Raw genomic sequence first — 17,744 nt, 5'->3', positions numbered from 1 at the left:
TCCATCTAGAAACATTAAACAGTATTTGCTATATTATTATTACTAAGACAGATGAGTCTAAGTTAGTTTAAATAGACTTTCACCCACACAGGCTGAAAAGGTTTTCTTGTTGGCCTTCAGTTAACCAAAACATTCTACTTTCCAGAGCAGCTAAGCCCTAGTGATAATGAAATCTTGCTATATTGCTTTTTATTTAAACTAAACCATTTATGGACACTGGGGAGGGTATGTGCTATGGTAAGCACTGTGAATTGTGTAAGACTGATGAATCACAGACCTGTACCTCTGAAACAAATAATACATTATATGTTAAAAAAAAAAGAAGAAGAAGAAGATAGTAGGAAGGGAAAAATGAAAGGGGGGAAATCGGAGGGGGAGATGAACCATGAGAGACTATGGTCCCTGAGAAACAAACTGAGGGTTTTGTGGGAGGGATGGGTCAGCCCAGTGATGGGTATTAAGGAGGCACGTATTGAATGGACCACTGGGTGTTATATGCAAACAATGAATCATGGAACACTACATCAAAAACTAATGATGTAATGTATGGTGACTAATATAACATAATAAAATAAAATTTAAAAAATTAAAATAAATAAATAAATAAACTAAACCATCTAGCTCAATTCCCAACTTTGTATCCTTGATTCTGAGATTTAGTGAGCCTGTCTGAACTCATCATGTGCACACCCTTATAGTTTTATAATCATTTATCTATATTGTTTAGAACAGCCCAACCTATTGTAACATTAACCACAAAATCTCAGTGACTTAAGATAATAAAAGTTTATTTCTTCCCATGTCATTCTCTGAGACTGCTGATGGTAATGGGCTCTGCTCCACACAGCCATTCAGGGACCCAGGCTCTTTCCACCTCTACCAGTAGCCTTTGGAATCCTTCACTGGATCCTCAGTATCCAACCAGTAGATGAAGGAAAAGAATAAACTGGTGGACTGAGTGGGAGGTTTATGGGCCAGGCCCACAGATGATGTACATAATATGTTCTCACATCTCACTGGCAAGTACTTATTCACAGGACCACACTTTTGTGGGGGAAGCCAGGAGTATGATCTAGATATGTGCCTGGAAGCCAAAGGAAAATGGTTTGATGAGAGCTAAGTATGTTCAACCATGTTGATCTGGCCCTTCTTAAACTATTTTCCAATTTGAAGCATCCTATACTTTTAAGCTTTTATTCCCATGACTGTCTGACCACCCTCCCCTGTAAATTCTCCAGCTCAGTTATGCTTCTCATGACCTGAGACATCAGAACTACACTGCAAGCTAGCAGGGATAAAGGAGGAGGAGGTAAAAGGAGAACAGAGAACTTCTGAATTGAAAAAGACCTGAGGAGAAATGCATCTCAAACACCTCACTGCACAGAAGAGGACACTGAGTGCCAGAGAGGAGAAGTGACTTGCCCAAGGCCACACATCTTTAAATGTAAAACTGGGACTTCAACCCAGCTCTTTTCATTTTTCTGCTCAGGATTCATTTTAATACACTATTATTTCAAATGTGTGTATGTCAAAATTTGGTAGAAAGATATAATAACATTTCCATGAGTTTTTAAACACTCTGAAGCTATATAATGATGTTGGACATTTTGCTGGTACTTTTGATCTGGGAAGTATATATTTGATAAGCAATCCTAGAGTCCAAACTAAAAATCCAGAGCCTTTCATTTGAACCATTATTGTTAAAAGTATTTTTCACCAAGTATTTACTAGGATGCATGTATGCCCTAAGTAGCCTTCTGAAAAGAAGTATTTGTAGTTTTTTGTTTTTGTTTTTAATTTCCCTACTTGCTACATTAGAATTCTTTCAATTGCTAACAAGTGCTTTCAACTCAAACTAGCTCAATTTTTTAAAAAGGAATCTACTGAATCATGTAGATATTGCAGGATTCAGAGATAGCCAGTATCATCAGAGCTCCGTCAGCCCATCACTCATGTCTACTAATTTTCAATTCTCTTTCTAGGCTGTCCTGATTCCCTTTTCTTTCATGTTGAAAATGATGGCCACTGGCAACACCAGTCCTACAAGTTTTAACTTGAGATCCAGAGAGAAGAGAGAGTCTTTCCTTACAGCAGCAATAGAAAAGCCCGACTGGACTCTAACGGGCCCACCCTCAGTCACCTGCCTTTCAATGAGTGGATATGGGTGGGGGTGCAGGGAGAGGGAGCAGATATTATGATTGACATCCCACCAGACATGGAAGGAGTGGTGAAGGATTCCCCCCCAGAAACCAGAAAAGGGGCTACGGAACATGCTGAGCAGAGAAAAATATTAACTATCACAGTCCATTCTGCTTGCTGATTAGGAAAAGGATATTAAAGATAGAAAAATAGAATCTATTTCTAATATACAACTAGACACATGATATATTAAGCATATACTTCTATCCTATCAAAGAGCCAACATGCAAATTCAGGACACTTTCCCTCCTCTCTTTTAAATTAAAAATTCAGAACATTAGACAGCACAAGATATAGTCGCTCTGTCAAATATCTCTTGCTATTTACAGTTATTCCATGACAAATATCAAATTTATAGTTAATTTGGTTACTTACGCAAAAACTAATCATTAAGATAGCCTCCCACCTTAAAAAAAAAAAAAGTAGAGCTAAGTATTGGGTTTAGAAAAGGGCTATGAAATAGTCTGGTTCATCTTTTTCATTTTGCAGATTATGGAATTAAAGACCAGAGAAGTGAAGTTAGCTGGCTCAGTTATGCAGCTTTTTATTGAATGAATCCTGGGTTAAAACTCAAGTTTCCTTCCAGGTAGTGCAGTACTTTTCCCATTGTATATCACTGTTCAAGTTTTGTACATGTTCCTCACATTATAAAAGATGTAGAAGCAAATAGACAATTGTCAATTGAAAAGAGAATTTATTGGATCTGTCATTCAAAAATTTTTATGCAACAAGTTTTAACAGAAGTTCTCCTCTAGCCATATTTTTGAATACACAATTCTGTCATACCTAGAAAAAATGGTGGCTTCTATGAACCAAGGTTCAAACTGTGTGCTAAATGCCTGTAAACGTAATTACCACATGGCATTAAAGTGACATGCATCATGAGGAATGTTTTTGCTACTTGGCTTCAGAGTTTCGTGGGTTTTTTTTTTTTTCTAAAAAGTTTATCTCCTGCTGTGTCTTTATGCAATTATACACAGCATGATTAGATGGAAAAAAAGATTCCCTAAATACCATGAACAGCCAAAATACAGTTCTAATCAATTCACTTGACGTTAAATTGTTTCAAAATATATCCTGGGTACTAACACAAGCATTCTTAGCTTCTCTTATTTTAGTAGAAATTAACTTCTGTTTTCCTTGACCAATAAACTTCTGCTCAAGGTAAAATATTAAGATCCTTAAAACCCTAATCAGAAAATGCAAATTAAAATGAGATACTACCTTTTGCCTTTCGGGTTGTAATGATTAAGAATGAAAGTGTTTAGTTTAGCAAGAATGGGGGGAAAAAGGCAACCTTATATACTTTTAGGGCAAGTATAATCACTACACTTTAGGGTAAGTGTAGGAACTATACTCCTTCTGCAGGCCAACTTGGCAATATATATTTAGGACCATTAAGAGATAGCCATGTCTTTTAATCCAGTAATTCAACTTTTAGTAGTTTGCCCTAAGGAAATTATCAAATATATACAAAAATGTTCATCACCATATTATATATCATGAAAAAAATAACATTAAAAATCAGAAAAGAAGGTGTGGCTAAATAAATCAGTAATAGCATATATGATAGAATATTTTCTGACCTGAATGACTAAAACTAAAAGATTGGCAAATAAATTTTGTCTCTCAGTATGAGAAAATACTAGGTTGCAATTTTCTTGAAGATTTTATTTATTTATTTGACAGAGAGAGAGAGAGACAGCGAGAGAGGAAACACAAGCAGGGGGAGTGGGAGAGGGAGAGGGAGAAGCGGGCTTCCTGCTGAGCAGGGAGCCCGATGTGGGGCTCGATCGCAAGACCGTGGGATCATGACCTGAGCCAAAGGCAGACACTTAACGACTGAGCCACCCAGGCACCCCACTATTTTTTAAAAGGTAGAAATATCTTACAATATAATAGAATTCTTGTCAACTTTGTATGACATACATATGTGTCGCTGTACACACACACACACACACACAAAGAATAAATACAAATACTTTACAAGTATATGCCCCAAAAATATTCATAGAAGTTATCTCTACTTCAAAATGTTGATGCCAGGATTCAATGTAATATATGTGTTATATGTGTGTGTGTGTTATATGCAATATATTATTCAATATATAGTACATATATGTAATATATAATATATATGCAATATATAATGCACATATGTAATATGCAACATATGCAATATAATGCATATATGTAATATAAAATATGCAATATATAATGTACATGTAATATATAATAAAATAATATATTATATACACATACACATATGTAATTGACATATATAATTATATATTATTTATTGTATATATTTATAGGTTATATATTTATTAACAATATTATGTGTAGTATATAAAATCTCCCCATCAGAGGGCCTGGAAAATATCAGACCTTCAAAGAATGATAGTCACCTTCTTGCCTTCACAATGTTTTCCTTATGTGACACCCACCCCACACTATCCTACGTCTAACATGATTTGGCTCCAAGAACACAATCAGAGAAGTACCTCAGGAAGGGAAATAAGTCAGGCAGAGAACTAATAAGCCTCTGGAGCTCTTTGCAGTATCTCTGCACATATCCTGTCAAGCCAAAGCTTTAAGCTGATGTCAGTTTTCAAATGATAACAGGATGACAGGGCTTCATACCCCAGTGTGTGATCTTAAAGTCTACCTTACTGATGAATAGAGACTAAGGATAACCTTTTTTTCAGAAAGTGTTCTTATTACCTTTTAAAAGCATAAATCAGACCCTGGAAAAGATTAGGTTCATTACTTTAAAATAACCACGTGAAGGTACCCATGGCCACATATCCAAGCCTAATGGATTTTGCCCTCTGAAAGAGGCATAATTTTGGATTCTCCTTCGAGGTCCCTGTTGGGTTTCCATGGGAACAAATGTTTCAGGGTCAACTCTACTCATCTTGGGGTTGGGGAGTTATATGAACAAGTAAGGGAGACAAAATCTGTCTTCTTTGGGAACTGATTCAGTCTAACTAGGGGCATATATTTGGCCATAACAGAGGAATGGAAGGGTCTGATGTGATAGGAGGTTTTAAGGCCAAAGCAGTGAAAGCTCACTGAAGTATGACATAAATTTTTAGCCCCTCAAATTCCTACCTGTTCTCTGACCACCTTTAGTCTGCTTTCCCCTTTGTTCAGAGAAAGGGTAGATGGTATCTTTTCAGGCTATTCAACACAAGGGGAAAAAGGACTCACACCCCATTCTGCAATCTGACTTAATGGAAATAAAAGTCAAACTGAATGGAACATCAAGGTGTTAGTTACTTCACTGTGAAATAAATTAAACCTCAACACACACAATGACCTAAACTACAGGTTAACTCATTGTTGCAAATGTATATTCCAATAGGGACTTCCATTCACCCTCCAAGAAACTGCATTAGAATGCTAGGGGAGATTTAGACCATAATGAGTGGAGAATGCAAACTCCAAAGTAATTCTTTTGGCCAAAGTAGCAGATGTTACAATCAACCAGTAATTCCAGGGAAAATATGTAAAACATGATTGAAAATGCTAAACATAGGTGAGAGAGGAGACACTTCAAGAAAGGCCAAGTTCCACTCAGAACTTTCTGGTGAATGCCAGTAAAAAGTTTGTCTGAATCAAATGCTCATGACAGTAAACTTACCGTTACCATATGCCTGTTCTTTTTATACTGACCCAATATTGATCACTTCTTACCACCATAAGATACAACCTCCCAGGAAGAAGGTGTTTGGATGAGTATAGCTATAGCTTTTCTCCTACAATTTAATCTATGAAAAGATCTCTGGGGTCTATAATCAAGATTCCTGATAACAGCTTCCCCCCACAAAGCCCCACATTTTGTTAGTACATATGTCTATGTATAAGTATGACCTTCATAATCTTGAAGTCTCTAAAAATTAGGAAAGCAAACTTCAGTGGCTAGTTTGCATTTTAGGGAAAGAAAAAAAAAGAAAGGAAGGGTTTGCTATGTCAAGCTATACCCTTAGAGATTTGAGAAAGTGTAGTTACCTGTGGCCAAGCCTTTCCTCTTTCAAATTCCAAAAGCATTTGTTTCTGTCTCTCATTTTTATTCATTCAACAAGAATTCATGTGCAACTGGGATGAGTCAAAGCTAAATGCTGCTGCTTAGTCACTGACTGATGACATCTCTTGCCCTGCCTTGTACTTGAAAAGCTGGCATGTCTCTTCCCTCTCAACAAGGTCCATGTTTCTTGAGGACTGGCACCATGGCACATCTTTACCTAGAGAATAAAGATCTGACTCTCATTCCTCCATGAAGTGGCAATGACCCATCTTCCCAGCACCATCCCCTTAACTTCCTATGTCCCCTATATGCCAAACAACCCCGGTTCTTTCCCATTACCAAATGAATTCTGTACTTCTCTGTTAAAATGTCCTGACTCAGGCTGATTGTTCCACATGAATGCCCTTGTTCAAACTCTTTCCTTTTATATTATGCCCATTCTTTGGTGTCTTTTCCAGCCCATATTTTATCTATGAAACCTCTGGTGGGCCTCCAGAACCTGAATCACTCTTTTCTTCCCCTATGTTCCTACAGAACTGTTGTTTCAATGCTTGCTTTTGGAACTTATTGTTATGTCTTTATTTATTTATTTTTTAAAGATTTATTTATTTATTTGAGAGAGCGAGAATGAGAGAGAGAGTACATGAGAGGGGGGAGGGTTAGAGGGAGAAGCAGACTCCCTGCCGAGCAGGGAGCCCGATGCGGGACTCGATCCCGGGACTCCAGGATCATGACCTGAGCCGAAGGCAGTCGCTTAACCAACTGAGCCACCCAGGCGCCCTGTTATGTCTTTATTTTGAGCCAGTGGTGTCATCCCTTCTGTTAAATTAAAAGCTTATTATGTAATAATGTTGTACTTCTCAGTGTGTACTTCATGTTGCACATAGCAGACACTTAATAAATTTTTGAATAAATTTTTGAATAAATTCATCGATCCTAGCCACCACGATGACTAATAACGTCTCAGCAAGCTCAAATTAATTATCCAATAACAAAGTCTTACTTACATATTTATTGTACAGCCACAAAACAGAATACTCTGCAGTCATTAAAAATGAATTAGAAGAGATTTCCAAGTTATCACTCTTTTTCTTTTCTCCTGAGTAGTTTTTTCAAACTACTTACACCATCCCAAACTCCTGAACTCACCACCTTTCTCTTCACTTTCAGCAAGATGAATTTACCTCCTAATTCACAGCGAAAATGAAAAACCAGATTAGGTTTTTTCAAAATTCTGTCACCAAACACACAACCTCACCTGCATGTGGGTCCACGCTGTTCTTCTTCCATGTGGTTACACTGAAAGAGATTTTCCTTCATCTTGTTTTAAAACTAATTTCCCCATATGTGTGTGCAATGTTATTGCCCACTGTATTCTCCCATCCCTCGCTCTTTTGATTATCCCCTCTTTTTATTTATCTTCAGGCTTGCTCAAAATCTCTCCCTCTGTCTTCTCCTCTTCTCTCTCCCCTCCTTCCCAATGGCATTTAGAGAAGTTCATATATTTGTGCTCAAGAAAATAATCACCTCACAATACTCTGTATTCTCCCATTCCTTGCTCTTTTGATTATCCCCTTTTTATTTATCTTCAGCCTTGCTCAAAATCTCTCCCTCTGTCTTCTCCTCTTCTCTCTCCCCTCCTTCCCAATGACATTTAGAGAAGTTGATATATTTGTGCTCAAGAAAATAATCACCTCACATTACTCTGCCTCCTGTTCATAGAAAAACTTTTCAATGGAGTCAGTTCTCTCCTATTTCCTGAATTTCAACCACTGTGTACTTCCCCTCACACTGAGAGTTAGCTCCCTTCTCCTCCACTAAAAAGACAAACAATGAAACAAACAGAAAACCAAACCAAAACATACAAAAAAATGTCATCAAAATCATTACTTACCTCCTTATCATTAGAACTTTTTATTACTTCAAACTTTAAGCAGTACATGATAATTTGGACAGTTCCTTCATGCAGCACACTTTTTTTCCAGGTGTTCTCAAACTATACTTTATGTGGTTTTGCTTCTGCCTTTTTCTTTTTTTAAAAGCAGACTCCATGCCCAGCATGGAGCCCAACATAGGCCTTGAACCCACGACCCTGAGATCAAGACCTGAACTGAGATCAAGAGTTGGATACTTAACCGACTGGGCCCCCCAGGTGCCCTGCTTCTGCTTTTCTTGATTCCCCATTGTGGAATCCCCTTCCTCTGACATCCCTTAAATCTACTTATTTCTGGGGATATCCAACCAGATCCTCTTCTTTTCCTACTCCACACATTACCCACAGGCATTCTCATCCACCATAACTTCAATTACTATCTCTGTGCTGTCAGAGTCTACAGTTTCTGCCCAGATCACTCTTTTCAGCTCCAGTCTCTTACATCCAACTGCCCCATTGACATCTCCACGAGGTTGTCCTATGAGCACCATATCCCAGCACTTTCCAGACTGAACCCATAATGCCCCACCCCACCAGCATGATCCTCCTTTGCTTCCTTTCCCAATGGGCAGCCTCACCACCATCCAAGTAAGAAACTCAGACAAAATTCTTAGTTCCTCTCTCTTCTCACTTTCAATATTCATTCAATCATCATAGCATATAGAATCCACCTCCTCAATATTTCTTAAATCCATCAGCATCACTCCATCCCCACTGACAGTACCCTATTTCAGGCCACCATTATCTCTTGCCAGGATTCCTGAAACTGTCTCACAATGAATTTTCCTACAGTCATGCCACATTCCAGTCTGTTCCCTATATAACAACCACCATGGCATTTCTAAAGTATATGTCACATCCCTCCTGAAAACCCTTTCAGTGCCATCCCATTGCCTTCAGAATGAGCTACAAAACCCTTATTATGGTCTCTGGGTTCCATATTAGTATGATACTTACTTACCTGTATGAGTTTCATCTTTCAAATGCTACCTTTCTTTCCTTTCCATGTTCCTAACATCCCCAAAATCCTTAAGTTCATTAAGTGACCCATTCTGTCTCACACTGTATGGCCTTTGCTTATTTTGCTCACTTTGCCTATAACATTCTCCTTTCTTCCAAGACCACCCTCCTATACCTGCTAACTGCTCCTGGCTAACTCCTACTCACACTGCTCCTTTCAGGTAGCCTCATGCCTATAAGTCCAGTTTGGGGGCTTCTTTTTACTCCCACAACATCTAGAAACTCTATCATAATACCTAACCCAAGACATAATAATTTATATTACCTGTCTACATACTGTATTATAAAATTCTTGAAAACATATATTGTGTCTATGTCTACCATTCATCAATTCAACAGGGAGTATTGTAGTACTGGTTCTAGAATTAACAATCAATAAAAAGGAAACCAGGTATGCGAGTTCTTTTATGTCTCTTACAGCCTATGGAGGGAAACAGACATTGATCAAGTGGTCACACACAAAACTGAACTCTGGTAAATACTAAAAAGGAAAATTAGGTTTGATGAAGCCTATCATGAGGAGACTGACATAGTCAAGATGGCCCAGGCAAGGAAGACCTTCTTGCTTCTGGACGATATGATGACTGAGGGGAGATCTGAGACTGAGAGGTAATTAATGAACAGAGAGGAAATGCTCCATTTTAGGGAACAGCATGTGTCAAGGCCCCAGGGTCAGATTCAAGGAAATTAAAAAGATTCAGTGTGATTGGAGCACAAAGAGAAAAAATTCAGATTAGTTAAGGCTGGAAAGTAAAAGTATAAATGTTCATATTTGCATACTTGACTTACAGTCATGGAAGGATTTCCCATAGAGATGACGTGATCAGACTTTTGGTTTGAGAGATCAGTCTGATTGTCGAACAGAGGATGGATTGGATGGACCCAGGAACAGATGTCAGTATGCCTATCAGGATTCTGACTATGGCCATAACCTCAAGGGCAGATGATGGGGGCATGGATTACATTGGTGGTGTTGAACAGAGAAAGAAAGGGAAGACCTGAGAGATATTTGGGAGGTGAAATTAGTAGACTTGGTGATGGATTAGATGTGGAAGTTAGGGAGAAGAAATTCCCTAGAGTGGTATCTGGCACAGAGTGGCATTCTAGCAAGTATCTCTCCAATAAATTTTTACATAATATTTGCATTATGTAACGTATGATATTTTTTACTTTTAAATATATATACATATGAACCTAAGTACAAATTCCAGCTCTTTCACTTACTGGATAAGTTTGATCAAATCACTTAACTTCTATGTGACTAAATTTCTTCATCTATTAAATGGGGACAAATATAGTAAAAAAAAAAACTCATAGGGCATTTTCACCAGAATAAAATGTGAAAATTCACATTAAGCACTTAGCCCAATCCTTATTATTTGGTAAATGTTCAATATATGTGAGTTTTAAAAATATGTATATAACTGCTATACATTATTATTACATAAACTGGACAAAAATATATTAAGGGTGTAGATCAGGTTTTTTAAAAGGATTACTGTGGTGGGTATGTGAAGAAAGGAAAGAAGAAGGAACCAAAAAGACAAAAACTACACCAGAAAAACAATAGATACAATATGACCATATTTATGAATTATAAAATTATGTGTCTTTATATACACTTTAAGACAAATGTTGAATGTTTTCAATAAAAATAAATGTCTTATTTATAAATTTATCTTCTTTATATATGCATATTTTAAAATCTTTTCTGCAATAAATATATATGTTGCTTATAATAAGAAAAAAATAATTTCAAACTACATTTTATACTTCACCTTCTGCAACTATAAAGAGCCTTGAAGTGTCCATTTTTTTATTCAGTGACTTTGAAATTTTATTCTCTTACGGCCTAATCTAGCCATTGGTATCATGTAGTAACTCAGAGTTAATTTCCCTAGATTTGAGGGTGCTAAATTTTCCCCTAATCTTGCCTGTATTTCTGTTTTAAACATTGAAGAGCTGAAATGCAAAAGAACTTCAAATATGTGTGTATCTAACCATAATGAAGGGAATATAATATTACTGAAGACAATGGCAGGGAAAATTAACCAAATAAAGCAGACCTTTGTATTTAAACAGTGTGAACTCACAGCCAGTGACAGATAATAGCCCCCAAAACTGATGTAATTAAGTAAGAAAAAGATAGTCTGTAATAATTACCCCTCTTTGTTAATCAAAAGTACTCAAACAAATTCCCCCAAAACACAGTGGAAGCTTGCTTTAATACTGCATTTTGCAATCAAATGGACAAGCAGAGGAAGGACAAAATTAAGAAACTTACAATATTGAACATTTCATGTTATTTCCCAAAGCAGAGAAGTCCTAGGTTTATAAACACATATCTAAAGATTATGAGTGCAAGCAAGCAATCTGATTACAGGAACTATTTGGAAGAAAGAAAGTTGAAGGATATAACCTAAACTAAATGAAGGTCAAGATAGACTAGAATAAAATCATCAGAGTTTTGAGTTCAAAGATTTTTTGAATAACAACCGTATTTGAGGTACTGTACTAAATACATTGCAAATGATACCTCACTCAATTTGCACAAACAACCCATTGAATTACTTTATGAGGAATCCAGACACAGAGAAAGGATAACATGCGAATGAATCCAAGTCCTTGAATTTTCTCTTTGTTCCCACAGTGTGAGTGTTGGAGAAGAGGAACAAAATTTCAGATTTCACTTGAGAAAATCTCTGCTGAGTATAAAGGCAGAATTATAAAGTGGCATTTGGAAGTGTCCACCCATCCCTTAAGATCAGATGACTTTTGTATGATTTTTTTAAAAGAAGAAATTTGGATGATAATTCTAACATGATAAAGCTTGGAGGAGATTATGCTAAGTGAAATAAGTCAAGTAGAGAAAGTTAATTATCATATAGTTTCACTTATTTGTGGAACATAAGGAATAGCATGGAGGATATTAGGAAAATGAAGGGAAAAACGAAGGGGGGGGGAATCAGAGGGGGAGAAGAGCCATGAGAGACTATGGACTCCGGGAAACAAACTAAGGGTTTTAGAGGGGAGGAGGATGGGGGGATGGGTTAGCCAGTGATGGGTATTAAGGAGGACAGGTATTGCATGGTGCACTGGGTTGTTATACGCAAACAGTGAATCATGGAACACTACATCAAAAACTAATGATGTATTGTATGGTGACTAACATAACATAATAATAAAAAAAAAACAGTACTATTAATAAACTTCAAAGCTGCAAAAAAAAAAAAAATGCTTGAACTCTGACATTTGAGCATGTTGGTTGTATCAAAGGGCAGACAGGCTCAAAGAGTTTAACTGAAAAGAATTTAATGAAGAGGCTATTTCCAGAGATGAGGGAGGGTTAAAGAAACCAAGAAATTATGGTAAGTAACCCAGTGCTAATAGTACCTCAGCCTTGAGTGGTGCCCTAACAAGCAGCCTGTCAAGAGCAGGTAATGGATCTATGGGAATGGAACATAGCAACACATTAGGGATACCTTCACTGCAAATGTTTAGAGGGCTGGAGACATCACCTGAAAGAGAATGAAATGGAACACACCTCAAAAAACACACAAAATTTAAAGCAGAAATACTAAGGGTATCCTCTTGGCTTTTGGTGGATACTGGTATGATAACAAAGATTTTTATCATGGAAAGATGGTATCTATTGTTAACTCCAAATAGTTATCAGGAGAGTGAGATGCAAGTACAATCTATCTGTGTTTGGAATAATTGTGAAACAACATCCCAGAGACTGGATCATCTGAAGATGTTAAAGGAACAGAAGCAAAAACCAAGAGATACTGAACTGGAACCTTTTCTGTACTGAAATATCCACAATTTCTCATTTTAAGAATGAGTAAAAGCTGAGAGAAGCAATGCTAAGGCAAAGCTAAGTACACATTTATAAGCAATGATTATTTAGGATGAAACATAGCTATTAGAGGGCTGGCTACCAATCCAGTAGCCTTCCCATTAAACCATTCTGTCATTACTTCCTGGTGTCATTTTTGCATGGTTTAGGTATTAACATAATATTATGTAGAATTGTTCTAATTGTTTCCAAGCACAAATATTATAATAAATAAGAACTTGATCCATAAACAGCAGCCTTGTTCCCTGAACCCTTATTCAAAACTACCAGAAAAGTAGACTACTAATAAAAATACACAGCAAAAAGATGTATCTACTAAGTCAATGGAGGAAATATGATAAAATCATGTAAAATGATTTTAGGCAAGAAAAGAGGTAAAAAGCAACAGAAAATAGATGGGACAAAGAGAAAACAAATTGTAACAGTAGATTTAAATCCAACTATCTCAATAATCACAAGAAATATAAATACTGTCTCTCTCAAAAAAAGAGATTGTCAAATTGTATTAAAAAAAAAATACATGATCCAACTTTATGTTGTCTATAAATCATCTTTAAATATAAACATAGGTAGAAAGAATAAAAGGATGTAGAAAGATATGTCACACAAACACTAATCAGCTGGAATGACTATATTAATATTTCAGAACAAGGAATAGTATCAGTAATATAAAGGGGCATTATCTAATGATAAATTAACGAATTTCTCATGAGGGCATAACAATTCGAAATGTGTATGCACCTAATAACCATTTCAATGTACATGAAAGACAAACTATCAGACAGAGAGAATAAATAGACAAATCCATAATTATAGCTGGAGATTTTATCACCTCTTTCAATGTTTGATAGAACAGGTATACAGAAAATCAAAAGGAGGTAGAAGGCCTAACAGTATATTGGCCTTAATTGTAATGTATTCAACACTCCAACCAACAAAAACATACTATGCATTCTTTGCAAGTAAGCGTGGAACACTGACCAATATGGACCATATGATGGACCTGAAAAGAAGACTCAATAGATTTGTAACTACTGAAGTCATATAAATTATATTCTCCAAGCATAACAAATTAAACTGAAAATCAATAATCAATATCTGGAAAATTTCCAAATATTTGGAAACAGAACATCACCCTTCTAAACAACCAATGAGTCAAAGAAGAATTCAAAAGGAAAATTAGAAAGTATTTATAACTGAGTGAGAATAAAAATACAGCATATCAAAATATGTGCATGCTGTTAAGATAGTGCTCAGGGGTAAATTTATATCTCAAATGCTAAAAGAGAAAGAAAGAAGGCGGCCTCAAATCAATGATCCAAGCTTCCACCTTAATAAACAAGAAAAAAAAAAAAAAAGAACAAATTAACCCTAAATTTAGCAGAACAGAAAATAATAAAGGACATTTTAAAATCAATGAAACAGAAAATGTAAAAACAACAGGGACCATCAATGAACTCAAACGGGATCAACGAAATTAATAAACCTCTAGCCAGATTGATCAAGAAAAAAGAAAGGACACAATTTGCCAAAAACAGTAATAAAAATAAGGATAACACTAAAGATCCTACAGGTATTAAAAATAATAATAAGTGAATATTGTGAATATCTTTATGTTAATAAACAGTATAACAATAAATAACAACTAAGGTGAAACAGAAATTACTTAAAATACACATACTAGGGGCGCCTGGGTGGCTCAGTTCGTTAAGCGACTGCCTTCAGCTCAGGTCATGATCCTGGAGTCCTAGGATCGAGTCCCACATCGGGCTCCCTGCTCAGCGGGGAGTCTGCTTCTCCCTCTGACCCTCTTCCCTCTCATGCTCTCTGTCTCTCATTCTCTCGCGCGCAAATAAATAAAATCTTAAAAAAAAAATTTTTTTTAAAATACACATACTAATCAAAAAGAAATAGATAATCTGAACACCCTATATTCAAGAAAATGAATTTTTCATTAAAAACCTTCTCATACAAAAATATCCAGCCAAATGGCTTCATTGGAAATTTCCACCAATATTTAAAGAGGAAATAATACCAATTCTACACAAATTCTTCCAAGAAAGGAAGGAAACATTCCCCAACTTGTTCTATGAGGCCAGAATTGCCTTGATACTAAAATCAAAGAGGTTACAAGAAAACCATACCAAAAGCCCTTAAGAATATTGATGCAAACATTCTTTAAAATTTTTTTAACAAATTGAATTCATCAAACATGAAAAAGATAATACATTATGACCAAATATTTATTCCAGGAATGCAAAAATGATTTAACATTTGAAAAATCAATGTAATCCCATCAATAGAGGAAAGGAAAACATATCACCCCAATACATGCAAAAAAAATCATTTGACAAAATTCAATTCTTATTCATGATTTAAAAAAAATAAACTCTCAGCATACTTAGAAGGCAAATTCCATAAATAACAAAAAGTATCTATAAAAAAACCTACAACTAACATCATCCTTCATGCTTTACCCTTAAAGGATTGGAACAAGGCAAAAATACCTCCCCTCACAACATCTATTCAACATTGTACTACTGGTGGTGCTAGCTTATGCAGTAAAGCAAGAAACAATAATAAAATGCCTGCAGATTGGAAAGGAAGAAGTAGTTTCCTTATTTGCAGGACACATAATTGTCTATACAGAATATACCAAAAGAAAATACTGAGTTTTGCTAGATTGTAGATAACAAGATCAACACAGAAAATCTGTATATCCTATTACAATTGAAAATTTTATAATAGGCCATTTACAAAACCACAAAATATGAAAAAAAATAGAAATCAATTTAAGAAAAACTATGCAAGACTTGTAAGCTAAAGTGACAAAATATTGCTGAGAGAAATTAAAGATCTAAATAAATGGAGAGATATACCATAGATTGGAAGACTAATTAAGATGTCAATTCTCCCCAATCTACAAATTCAATGCAATTGCATTCGAAATTCCAGTAGTCACTTTTGTGAAAACTGGAAAGCCTATTCTAAAATGTATATGAAATGACAAAGGAACTAGTATAGCCCAAAATATTGACAAAGAAGAACAAAGTCAGAGGACTTACACAACCTGACTTTAAAGCTTCCATCCAAGGTAAAATAATCAAAGCAGTGGGGTATTGGTGTAAAGATAGATATATAGATCAATAGCATAGAATAGAGACCCCAGAAGTAAAACCATGCATCTATCTGGTCAGTTCATTTTAAGAAAGATACCAATGTAATTCAATGAGGATAGATAATACTGTCAAGAAATGTTTGAACAATTGAATATCCAAATGCAAAAAGAAAAACAAATATGAACCTCAACCCTTGCATCATACCACATGTAAAAATTAGTTCAAATGAGTCATAGACTTAAATGTAAGAGGTAATAGGATCAAGCTTTAATTAAAAAACACAAAAATCTTAGCAACTCTGAATTCAGCAAAAACTAAATAGATTTAATAAATAGGACCCACAAAGCATGGGATACAGGAGAAAAAAATTAACAAATTTGACTTCATTGAAATTTAACCTTTTGCTCTTTAAAAGACATTGTTAACAATAAAGAATTCTTACAATAATGAGAAGACAAATAACCTGACTTTTTAAAAATATGGACAAAAGATTATAGTTTACCAAAATAAAGTATACAAATGGCAGAAAAGCCTGCGAAAATATGCTTATCATTCATCCTTACAGAAATGCAAACTAATGGGCGCCTGGGTGGCTCAGTTGGTTAAGCAACTGCCTTCGGCTCAGGTCATGATCCTGGAGTCCCTGGATCGAGTCCCGCATCGGGCTCCCTGCTCCACAGGGAGTCTGCTTTTCCTTCTGACCCTCCCGACCCTCCCTCCTCTCATGCTCTCTCTCTCTCAGTCTCTCTCTCAAATAAATAAATAAAATCTTTAAAAAAAAAGAAATGCAAACTAAAACCACAATGAGGTATCATTACACACTCATTAGGAGAGCTAGAATTAAAACGACTGACAATACCAATTACTGACAGGTACATGGGACCACTAGAGCTCTCCTACATTGTTCCTGAGAATGCACACGAAAACAGCAACAATTTCTTTAAAAGTTATACATATTCTTCCCACATCGTCACAGATTCCATTCCTAGGTATTTATCCAAGAAATATGGGAACATTGGTTAACCCTTGTACTCAAAAAAGCAGATTTATTCATTATACTCCAACTGGAAAGAATCTAAGCTTCCATCAATATCTGAATTGTGATACGAGTATCCCCCACTTTTCAAACATTTCCACTGTAACACTTTGCTTTTATGACACGCCTGCATTATTACCTGACTTCTCGAACTGACGGAAATCCGAAGAGGATGCTCACTTTTACGACAAAAGACGAAAAGCGAAAATAGCGTTCGGCGTTGGTTTTGCAGCAGCCGCTGTAAGAAGCAGCCCGACCTCAGCAGCAGGGTCCCGGCATCAAGTTGCCAGAGTTTCACTTGTATCTGGTGACCATCTGTGCTTTATCTCGATTTATTTTGTGCCTGTATTAGCAAGATGTGTCCGAAGGGATCAGAGAAGTCTGAGAGGTGATTTTTTTGGGTCTGACAATGCTCAGAATTTTGTCCGTATAAATTAATCATAATTGCTTCTTTGCTTTTATGCCATTTTGGTTTACAAAAGGTCTCATGGAAATGCTCTACTTTGGGATAGTTGTGGAAACCTGTATATACGTATAATGAAATACAA

At 36.0% G+C, this 17,744-nt stretch overlaps 1 long non-coding RNA gene across 1 annotated transcript in view; it reads right to left on the bottom strand.

Annotated features, from left to right (window-relative positions):
* LOC145720968 (uncharacterized) overlaps positions 1–17,408 on the bottom strand; it is a 326,301-nt gene extending 308,893 nt beyond the window's left edge. Inside the window, exon 1 of the long non-coding RNA XR_014144360.1 lies at positions 17,336–17,408. This is a non-coding gene — a long non-coding RNA (uncharacterized LOC145720968). The remainder of the gene's footprint in view (positions 1–17,335) is intronic.
* Positions 17,409–17,744: the final 336 nt, after the last annotated feature.

Source organism: Leptonychotes weddellii, chromosome 4, assembly GCF_054177405.1.
Source record: "Leptonychotes weddellii isolate Sample4059 chromosome 4, ASM5417740v2, whole genome shotgun sequence".
Classification (NCBI taxonomy): Eukaryota; Metazoa; Chordata; class Mammalia; order Carnivora; family Phocidae; genus Leptonychotes; species Leptonychotes weddellii.
The sequence above is the reverse complement of the archived record's forward strand: the minus strand, read 5'-3'. Positions and strand labels throughout refer to the sequence as shown.